Here is a 12,248-nt window from a genome sequence, read left to right on the forward strand (position 1 = left end):
TTGAGTTAGATCTAGTTTGCTTGTGTCATGTTATATGACTGTGCATATAGTTTTTTCCCCCCTCCATCTACGTTTTCTTTTAACTTGAAGATGTCTCCTCTAAGTAGCTGAATATGGATTTCATGACCATTAAATATACATCTAGCATCATATCCTATGGCCTCTTATTTTCCTGTAGCTTTTCATTTGTTTGCTTCTGATATGTTTCATTGCTTTCGAAATGTTTACTGGCTTCTTCCCCATGGACTGATAACGATCCTAGATTTCCAAAAGCTTGTCGATTTCCTTGGCTTTGGATGGTCCTTTTTTTACCTCAAGCTTGCATAGCATATGGACTTCGACATGGCCAATGTAAATATGTTTGACATTAAAAGAAGCTATGATCTTGCCTATCATCTAGCCTTCGCTAAGACCTAGTCACAGACTAGCTACTACAGATGTTATGATCATAGTCTTTCTTCTCTCACACCATGATATGAATACTATTTTGATATTATGGTATCAATGTTTATATATCTAGGCACAAAAAGGATAATAAATTTAGTAGTGTGACATGGTTCTATATCTTATGACAATTTCCATTCCTGCCACAATCTTTACCCACTTCTTCGCCATGGACTGATAAAGATCCTAAGTTCTAAAAAGCTTTTCCATCTACTTGCCTTTGCTTAACCCTTTTCCTATCTCATTGTTGCAGAATATGTCATATTGAACATGTGCGATGCAAATATATTTCATTGTAAACGAAGTTGCATATTCGATAATAACATAGTATTCCACTGAACATGTTAGAAGAGTAGTTCTTTTATATGTATAGATCGTAATTTGATTTCCTTAGAGGAGAATCTATAGTCTATTCAAATATTATGCTATGCTTGTTCATATATGTAAGCACAGAGATGTTAATAAACTTAATTTTGTCAAATAGTTTTATTTATCATCTACTCCTTTGTATTCTTGTTCCTAAGATTTATGCAATATGTTAGTCCTGGGAACACTGGGTATGTGCAGGATCATGGTGTAACAAACTATGGCCTTAAGTGGCAGTGAAAAATCAAAAAATCAGGGTTAGGTCAACTTGATACATAATTTTAAAGTGGTTATGGACTTTATATCAAAAAGTTGTAAGAAAATAATCTGTAGGAAATTGAATTTAGTTTCTAAACTACTAGGACTTATTAGGAGAAAAAAATAATTGATTGGTCAAAAGTTTGAATTTTAATGCAGTACTACAAACATTTTAGGGCAAAAATAAAAAGTAGGTGTATGTCTGACCACCTTAATCAAAATCAAATGATAATATTTTTTTAATATAATTATAGATATGAAAAGTAGACTCATGCCTGGATGTGACGCATATTTTTTGGTATTTTTATTCCAAATAAATAATTAAATATGAATTTTCTACCAAAAAATTTTTGAAAAAAAAAGTCCCATGTCTGACCACCTTAACTAATTGAAAATTTTACCAAATTTAATTTAGTTTTTTTTGTTCTTATACTAGGCGAAGCATAGAATGCGACGCAACTTTTAGATTTAAAAAATGTTATACCGTTTGAAAATTATAGCTATTTTTCAATCAGTATGTCAATCGGCACTTTACAATAATCTTCATTGATAATTAACTAATAAATACTTATCGATCTCAAAATTTGACAAAAATTATATTGATGGAATCTCGAGAGCGATATTAAAAAATTATTTTTCGTTTCATTCAATTTCAATGAAAATAACATTGTCAGACGACTACCCAAAGTCTAAGTATCACTAAAACCCTCTTCAAACACGTCTTTTGGGTTGACTGGGTAGGCTTGGTAAATACCAAGCCTAATCGGATATCCGATTTCAAATCAAATATCCGATATGGCTAGGTGAATTTTGGTGAGAAATTTGAAATCCCAACCCATTTTGGAGGGAAAACCGGATTTAAGACTTATAGCTTATGATTTATAAATTATTTTTGTCATATTACTATGTAAATATGTATTATAATATATTATATATATATAATAACGTAATGTAAAGATATAATATATTATATATTAATATATAATAATATATTATGTTATTCTCATTATAATGTATAAATATAATTTATATTATTATTATTTTTACTAAATATAATAACGTAATATTTTTATTAAATATAATAACCTTATATATATATGTTATTAATATATATAATAATGTAATATATATATATATATAAGTATATTATTAATATATATATATAATAATGTAATATTTTTATTAAATATAATAAAGTTTTATATATATGTTAGTCATATATATAATAACGTAATATATATTATAACATAATATTTTATAGCTTATGATTTATAAATTATTTTTGTTATATTACTATGTAAATACGTATTATAATATATTATATATATAAAATAACGTAATGTAAAGATATAACATATAATATATTAATATATAATAATATATTATGTTATTCTCATTATAATCTATAAATATAATTTATATTATTATTATTTTTACTAAATATAATAACGTAATATATATATAAGTATGTTATTAATATATATAATAATGTAATATTTTTACTAAATATAATAACCATATATATATATATATATATGTATGTATGTATATATATGTTATTAATATATATTATTATATTAATATATATGTATATTATTAATATATATGAGTCAAAGGGGGTCATAGGTCCCTTCGACCCATTACATAACAACATATGTCCCTAGGGGTCCTAGGACCCCTAGTGACATATTAGAATCGTTCTTATGGGTTAAAGGAGGTCATATGTTTACTTATTACCCCCTTCGACGCATTACATGACGACATATGTCCCTAGGGGTCCTAGGACCCCTAAGGACATATTAGAATCATTCTTATGGATCAAAGGGGGTCATAGGTTGACCTATGACCCCATTCAACCCATTAAATGATGACATATGTCCCTAGGGGTCTAGGACCCATAGGGACATATTAGAATCATTCTTATGGGTCAAAGGGGGTCATAGGTTGACCTATGACCCCCTTTGACCCATTACATGACGACATATGTCCCTAGGGGTCCTAGCACCCCTAGGGACATATTAGAATCATTCATATGGGTCGAAGGGGCTCATAGGTTGACTTATGATACCCTTCGACCCATTACATAATGATATATCTCCCTAGAGGTCCTAGGACCCCTAGGGACATATTAGAATCATTCTTATGAGTCAAAGGGTGTCATAAGTTGACCTATGAAAATTTATGACCTCCTTCGACACATTACTTAATGACATATGTCCTTAGGGGTCTTGGGACCCCTAGGGACATATTAGAATCGTTCATATGGGTCAAAGGGGTTCATAGGTTGACCTATGACACCCTTTGACCCATTACATGAAGACATTTGTCCCTAGGGGTCCTAGGACCCCTAGGGACATATTAGAATCATTCATATGGGTCAAAGGGGGTCATAGGGTGACCTAGGACCCCCTTCGACCCATTAAACGATGACATATGTCCCTAGGGGTCCTAAGACCTGTAAAGACATATTAGAATTGTTCATATGGATCAAAAGAGATCATAGGTTGACCTATGAACCTCTTCGACCAATTAAATGACTACATATGTCCCTAGGGGTCTTAGGACCCCTAGGGACATATTAGAATTGTTCATATGGATCAAAGAGAATGATGACATATGTCCCTAGGGGTCCTAGGACACTCAGGGACATATTAGAATTGTTCATATGGGTCAAAGGGGGTCATAGGTTGACCCATGACCAACTTTGACCCATTACATGACAACATATGTCCTAAGGACCCCTAGGAACATATGGGAATCATTCTTATGGGTCAAAGGGGGTCATAGGTTGACCTATGACCCCCTTCAACACATTACATGACAACATATGTCCCTAGGGGTCCTAGCTCCCCTAGGGACATATTAGAATTTTTCATATGGATTGAAGAGGGTCATAGGTTGACCTATGATCCCCTTCGACCCATTAAATGATGACATGTGTCCTTAGGGGTCCTAGGACCGCTAGGGACATATTAGAATTGTTCATATGGGTCAAAGGGGGTCCTAGGTTGACCTATGACCCCTTTTGACCCATTACATGACGACATATGTCCCTACGACCCCTAGGGACATATGAGAATTGTTCTTATGGGTCAAAGGGGATCATAGGTTGACTCATGACCCCCTTCAATGCATTACATGATGACATATGTCCCTAGGGGTCCTAGGACCCCTAGGGAAATATTAGAATCGTTCTTATGGGTCAAAGGTGGTCATAGCATGACCCATGACACCCTTCAACCCATTACATGACTACATATGTCTCTAGTGGTCCTAGGACCCCTAGGGACGTATTAGAATCATTCTTATGGGTCAAAAGGGGTCATAGGTCAACCTATGACCCCCTTTGACCCATTACATGATGACATATCATGACATATGTCCCTACGGGTCATAGGACACCTAGGGACATATTAGAATTATTCATATGGGTCAAAGGGGGTCATAGGTTGACCTATGACCCCCTTTGACCCATTACATGATGACATATGTCTCTAGGGGTCTTAGGACCCCTAGGGACATATTACAATGCTTCTTATGGTCAAAGGGGGTCATAGGTTGACCTATGACCCTCTTCAACAAATTACATAATGACATATATCCAAAGGGGTTCTAGGAACCCTAGGGACATATTAGAATCATTCTTATGGGTCAAAGGGAGTCATAGGTTGACCTATGACCCCCTTTGACCCTTTACATGACGACATATGTCCCTAGGGGTCCTAGGACCCCTAGGGACATATTAGAATCATTCTTATGGGTCAAAGGGGGTCATAGGGTGACCTATGACACCCTTCAACCCATTACATGACAACATATGTCCCTAAGGGTCCTAGGACCCCTAGGGACATATATAGAATCCTTCTTATGAGTCAAATGGGGTCATAGGTCAACTTATGACCCTTTTCGACACATTACATGATGACATATGTCCCTAGGGGTCCTAAGACACCTAGGCACATATTAGAATGCTTCATATGGGTCAAAGGGTGTCATAAGTTGACCTATAACCTCTTTCGACCCTTTAAATGATGACATATATAGCTAGGGGTTCTGGGACTCCTAGGGACATATTAGAATCATTCATGTGGGTCAAAGGGGGTCATAGGTTGACCTATCACCCCCTTCGACTAATTACATGACGACATATGTCCCTAGGGTTCCTAGGACCCCTAGGGACATATAAGAATCATTCTTATGAGTCTAAGGGGGTCATAGGTTGACCTATGACCCCCTTGTAATGCCCCGCCAAGGGATCCAAAAGAATTAACCTAAAGTTTCACTAAGTTTGCTAAACATTTTTTTTTTTAAGTAAGAAAGTATAACATACACATCAAACACATAGTAGCGGAAGCAATAACATGAAATCATCGACAAACATACATTGTAAGTTACATTTCTTAAAGATCCCAAGACGTTGAGTCATGTTTAAATTTAATTAATTCTAAGTTTAACAACTATCACATACATATGAAAGAATAATCAGAAACTCCAATGTCCATAATATACATTTGTTCTGAATGCTCCTTGGCAAATTAAAATCATCCACTGTACATGTCACAGGGTGTGAAAGGCTTAAAAGAATATACATATGTAAAGATCAAGATACAACATCCTCAAATCCATGATACAAAGTTCAGTAAAAATATATGAAACTATCCATCATAATAATCCAAGAACATAGTGAAGGTAAATGTCAATCATGAAATCTCCAGCCATGGTGACCATGGAACGGATCTCAATGGTAAGAGTAAAAGCACCACCACCCGACCGCGTGGAATCTAAATGGTCCACTCCCACTGCGCTGAGGAGATAGTCTCAAGTCCCAAATAGGATAATGAAACCTATAATCATAAATACTCTCTAAGTCCGGGAAATCCTATAAGTATGCTAACTCAAGGGTTCCTAAAAAGATCGACATCTAAATCCCAGAGGTACCACAAGACACGTAGGAAACCTAATATGCAAGCAGGAAAGTGTCATCGCAAAAGTCACGTAGAAGTTACCCGAGCAATCCCTTAGGAATCCCGGGTCCCTACTGATCTTGCGGCCACTAGTATCCTCTCGTACTGACGAGGCATACTATGGAATGCAAGGTCGTAACCAAGCGTCCTCTCTACCCCATCCTAGTCTGTACTAGCACTCATGGCATGGGAGAGAACATACAATTATCTTGTTAGGTTCATTTTCTCTCATTTAGTGTAAATGTTTTCACTTATTAAAAAATGACTTACAATGGGTTTCTCAAGGCAGCCTCTTAGGGCTCTGACCCCCATTGCAAGCCACTTCCCGACTCTACACATAGATAACCTACCCTAGCTCATGAACTCGTAAATCAAAGAATCATAATAAAACCACCTCAGTCCTATACAAGAAACTGAAAAACATCATAAAAAGATAATCCACAAAATTACATCAGTTCTTCATGAGCAACAGATAATATCAAATAGTAATCATGTAATCACGACAATTCTCTATCAGCAACTGAAGGCATCAATGATAAGTCACAAAATCCAATGGTTCTCTAATGAGCAACCAGAAAGTAATACAAGTATAACTGATCGAGACTTAGAAATGGTTAAGTTAGGTATCTCAAATACATACACCTCAGCTTCACACAAGGAAACTGGAAAGCAATAACAAACAGTAAACACAATCATTTCATAGAGCACTTCATCACATTACCATGGTCGGGTTAAGAAAGATCGAGACCAATTCATCATGACATCACATTCACAACCCCCGAGCCTCTGGTAACAACCTAAACTGGTCAACGCTAAACCAACCCCAAAACATTCAAAGCACAAGACAACATCAAAGTCTCAGGGATTGGATTTGAAAGTATATTATTTGAGTTAAGGTAAGGTTTATGTTTCAGTTTAATGTCGAATTCAAGTAACGAAGTTTTCATATTTACCCCCTTTATGATTAACCCTTTCTATAATAACTTCCATTAAGTCAATCTTCCAAATCTACTATTTAATCAGATAGTATTCATTATTAATTAACTTTAATTAAACTAATTTTAATTAAAGTAATCAATAATCATTTGATCTAATTACTTATTTTAATCTATCCATTAATTGTTAAATTATTAATATTTAACCAAAATTATCAATAAATTAATATTTACCATTTATGTGAAATACATTTAATATTTATTTATTAATTATTAATAAAAATAAAACTTTTATTAAATAAAAATATATAATAATTTCATTAATTAAAAATTTTAATTAATAATAAAAATCATTTTTGTAAATAATATATTAAAGAAAAAACGAATTAACAAACTAATTTTTTTTTTTAAAATAAATAAAAAAAATAAAATCAAACTCATTCATTATAACCGTCGGCTTATATAAGCTGACGGCCTGCCGCAGTCCTGCAGACGCAGGGCCTGCGGTCGCAGTACCTACGACGCAGGTCTATTGGCTAAGCCGACCGTGGGGGGTGGGCATGGGGTAATTCCCTCCCCCCCCACAAACTTGATATAAATTATTATATTTTTTTTTTTTAATAAATGGAGTACAATCAATATATATATATATATATTTTTTATTTTATTTTTTAATTTTAAATTTGAATTTGTTTGGATATAAATATATATATATATATATATATATAAATTTTTTAACTATATATATATATTAAAATAATTTCTTTTTATATATATATATATATATAAATATATGTCTTGAAAGATTGTTTCCTTCTCTATCTTGATATAGAAAATATAGTCATTCATCCAAACGTTTAATCTAGAATCTCGGTATTAGATTCAACCCTTCCCATTTAAATCTCATGTATACAGAAGTTTATAAACAAGCATCTGATAAATACCAATATCGTAATGTTTAAGTATTCTTCACAGAGAATTTCAGATTTACAAACCCCAGACACGAAGAAGACAGGAAAGGATAATTGCGTATTAAATCGATAATCGAAAACACAAGACCCTACCTGATCCTGATGCTATTATGCAATCTCCAGGAATTGTAAAAGAATTCGCTCCTCTCAATAACCTTCCTCTAGAAAACTTTCTTGGTATCAGCTTTCTGAAATTCGCTTCCAAAATTGTCTCTCCCCAAAAATTCCCGTCCAACTTCATATATCACAAAAATGAACCCCTAAAGTTGTGATAAGCAATTTCTCCTCAATTCGGGGCACTAATTGTGCATTTACCCGAGAAGACTCTTTGCACAACTCAGTTAACTCCAAATTAACTTTTATTATCTTTTCTTATTCTTTTGCATTCACCTTTCATGCACATTAAGTTGAATTATTAAATAACTTTATTTAAAATTTCACTTGACTTCTATTCTTAATTAATTTATTACTTTAAATCTTATGTGCACTTTTAAGAAATTAAAATAACATTATTAATTTCTATAATTTAATCTTTTAATTTAATTCTTATATTTAAACTCATGTTTAAATCATGTGATCTAAAATTCTTAATAAATTAATATCTTTCAACTTTTAATTTATTTTAGAACTTAATTGATAACATATTTAATTAATTTAAATAACAATAATATTTAGCATTTATTTAAAAATGAACTCCAAATATATTATTATTAAATTAAATAAATATTATCCTGTTCTAAATTTATCCTTGAATTTTAATCTCCAAATTTAATTCTTTTAATTAATTAATTAAATAAATTAAATATAAAGATATCATAATAATTCTCTATTTAATTAAATCATTAATTAATCTTTTTAATTAGACTTAATTAATAGAAAATACACCAAGGACTCATAAAGCAACATACGAAAACCCATCATAGAAAAAATACATACCATATCAAACAAAAAGGGTTATAATCACGAAATTACATCATTTGATGCATTCGGAGGGTACTTAACTCAAATACTTGTCCTAATTATCAATTAGGACAATTGGCTAAAGGGTTTAGGATTTGGACTTAAGAGTTTATCTCCCCTCTCTTACCATTGAGACAGTGCGATAGGGTACGCTCATCCTGACAATTCAAGGAAGTCGATACTCGATACCTGCAACCTGCATAAAATTCACGCATGTACAAACACAATATTCTAAGCTAAACAGACAATGGCAAGAAGTGGTGCATCGTGTAGATCCCGACTAGCAGGTGACTACGACTCCCTTCCTTAACCATATCAGAAACACCATACATAAATAAAACAACACGCACACCATACACATGCAGTATGGGGTAAGTATCCATAAGAAGCACCTGGAATAATAAACCATCTAACTAATCATCATCGATAACGGAAACCATTGAATAATCATCATACATGCATGAAATATAGAGTACCAAGTAATCTCATCATATAATAAACTGAGTGTAAACATCATCTAATAATCTCTAAAATAATAATACTAATCATCAAACATAAATTGGCCTAAAAGAGTTTGGCAATAATATCAGAAATGTAGCTCGAAAATGTAAACTAGGGGCAGGCACTACACCCCTTCAACCCATTACATGACAACATATGTCCCATAGGGGTACCTATGATCCCCTTCGACATATTAAATGATGACATATATTCTTAGCGGTCCTAGGACCCCTAGGTAGATATTAGAATCGTTCTTATGAGTCGAAGGGGGTCATAAATCAACCTATGAGCCACTTTGACCCATATGAATGATTCTAATATGTCCCTAGGGATCTTAGGACCCCTAGGGACATATGTCGTCATGTAATGGGTCGAAGGGGGTCATAGGTCAAACTATGACCCCATTTGACCCATATGAACAATTCTAATATGTCCCTAAGGGTCCTAAGACACCTAGGGACATATTTCATCATGTAATCTGTCGAAGGGGGTCATAAGGGTCATAGTTCAACCTATGACCCCCTTGAACCCATTAGAATGATTCGAATATGTCTCTAGGGGTCCTAGGACCCCTAGGGACATGTCATCATTTAAAGGGTCAAAGGGGGTCATAGCACAACTTATGACCCTCTTTGACCCATAAGAACGATTCTAATATGTCCCTAGGGGTCCTGGGACCGCTAGGTACATATGTCATCATTTAATGGGTTGAAGGGGGTCATAGGTCTACCTATGACAACCTTTGACCCATATGAAGCATTCTAATATGTCCCTAAGGGTCTTAGGACTCTTAGGGGCATATGTCATCATGTAATGTGTCGAAGTGGGTCATAAGTCAACCAATGACCCCCTTACACCCATAAGAACGATTTTAATATATCCCTAGGACGTACGTCATCATGTAATGGGTCGAAGGGGGTCATAGGTCACCCTATTAGCCCCTTTGACCCATAAGAACTATTCTTATATGTCCCTAAGGGTTCTAGGACCCCTAGGGACATATGTCATCATGTAATGTGTCCAAGGGGGTCATAGGTCAAGCTATGACCCCCTTTGACCCATAAGAACGATTCCAATAAGTCCCTATGACCCTTAGGGACATAAGTCCCTAGGACCCCCTTTGACCCATATATACAATTCTAATATGTCCCCAGGGATCCTAGGACCCCTGGGAACATATGTCATCATGTAATGGGTCGAACGGGGTCATAGGTCAACTTATGACCCCTTTTAACTCATATGAATGATTCTAATATGTCTCGAGGGATCCTAGAACCCCTGGGGACATATGTCATCATGTAATGGGTCAAAGATTCTAATATGTCCCTACGGATCCTAGGACTCCTAGGGATATATGTTGTCATTTAATGGGTTGAAGGGGGTCATAGGTTGACATATGACTCCCTTTGACCCATATGAAGCATTCTAATATGTCCCTAGGGGTCCTAGGACCCCTAGGAACATATGTCGTCATGTAATGGGTCAGAGGGGGTTATAGGTCAACCTATGACCCCCTTTGACCCATAAAAATGATTGTAATATGTTTCTAGGGGTTCTAGGACCCCTAGCTATATATGTCATCATTTAATGGGTCGAAGGGGGTCATAAGTCAACCTATGACACCCTTTGACCCATATGAAGCATTCTAATATGTCCCTAGGTGTCCTAGGACCCCTAGGGACATATGTCATCACGTATTGTGTCGAAGTGGATCATAAGTCAACCTATGACCTCCTTTGATCTATAAGAATGATTCTAATATGTCCCTATAGGTCCTAGGACCCCTAGGGACATATGTCGTCATGTAATGGGTTGAAGGCGGTCATAGGTCAACCTATGACCCCCTTAGACTGATATGAATGAATCTAATAAGTTCCTAGGGGTCCTAGGACCCCTATGAAAATATGTCATCATGTAATATGTCGCAGGGTGTCATAGGTTAACATATGACCCCTTTTGAGCCATAAGAATGATTCTAATATGTCCCTAGTTGTCCTATGTCATCATTTAATGGGTTGAATGAGGTCATAGATCAACCTATGACCCCCTTTGACCCATATGAAGCATTCTAATATGTCCCTAGGGGTCCTAGGACCCCTATGGACATATGTCGTTACGTAATGGTTCGAAGGGGGTGATAGGTCATCCTATGACCCCTTTTGACCTATTAAAAGAATTCTAGTATGTCCCTTGGAGTCTTAGGACCCCTAGGGACATATGTCATCATGTAATGGGTCGAAAGGGATCATAGGTCAACCTATGACCCCCTTTGACCCATAAGAATGATTCTAATATGTCCCTAGGGATCCTAGGACCCTTAGGGATATATGTCATCATTTAATGGGTCGAAGGGGGTCATAAATCAACTTATGACCCCCTTTGATCCATAAGAATGATTCTAATATGTATCTAGGGGTCTTAGGACACCTAGGGACATATGTCATTATTTAATGGGTCAAATGGGGTCGTATGTCACCTTACAACCCCCTTTGACTCATAAGAACGATTCTAATATGTCCTTAGGGGTCCTAGGACCCCTAGGGACATATATCATCATGTAATCAGTCGAAAGGGGTCATAGGTCAATCTATGACCCCCTTTGACCCATAAGAATGATTCTAATATGTCCCTAGGGGTCCTAGGACCCCTAGGAATATATGTCATCATTTAATGGGTCGAAGGGGGTCATAGGTCAACCTATGACACCCTTTGACCCATATAAGTATTCTAATATGTCATCATTTAATGGGTCAAAGGGGGTCATAGGTCAAGCTATGAACCCTTTTGACCCATATGAAGCAGTCTAATATGTCTGTAGGGGTCCTAGGATCCCTAAGGACATATGTTGT

The sequence above is a fragment of the Cupressus sempervirens genome, chromosome 5 (genome assembly GCF_028749045.1).
Source record: "Cupressus sempervirens isolate cs-2001-9-10 chromosome 5, ASM2874904v1, whole genome shotgun sequence".
NCBI lineage: Eukaryota > Viridiplantae > Streptophyta > Pinopsida > Cupressales > Cupressaceae > Cupressus > Cupressus sempervirens.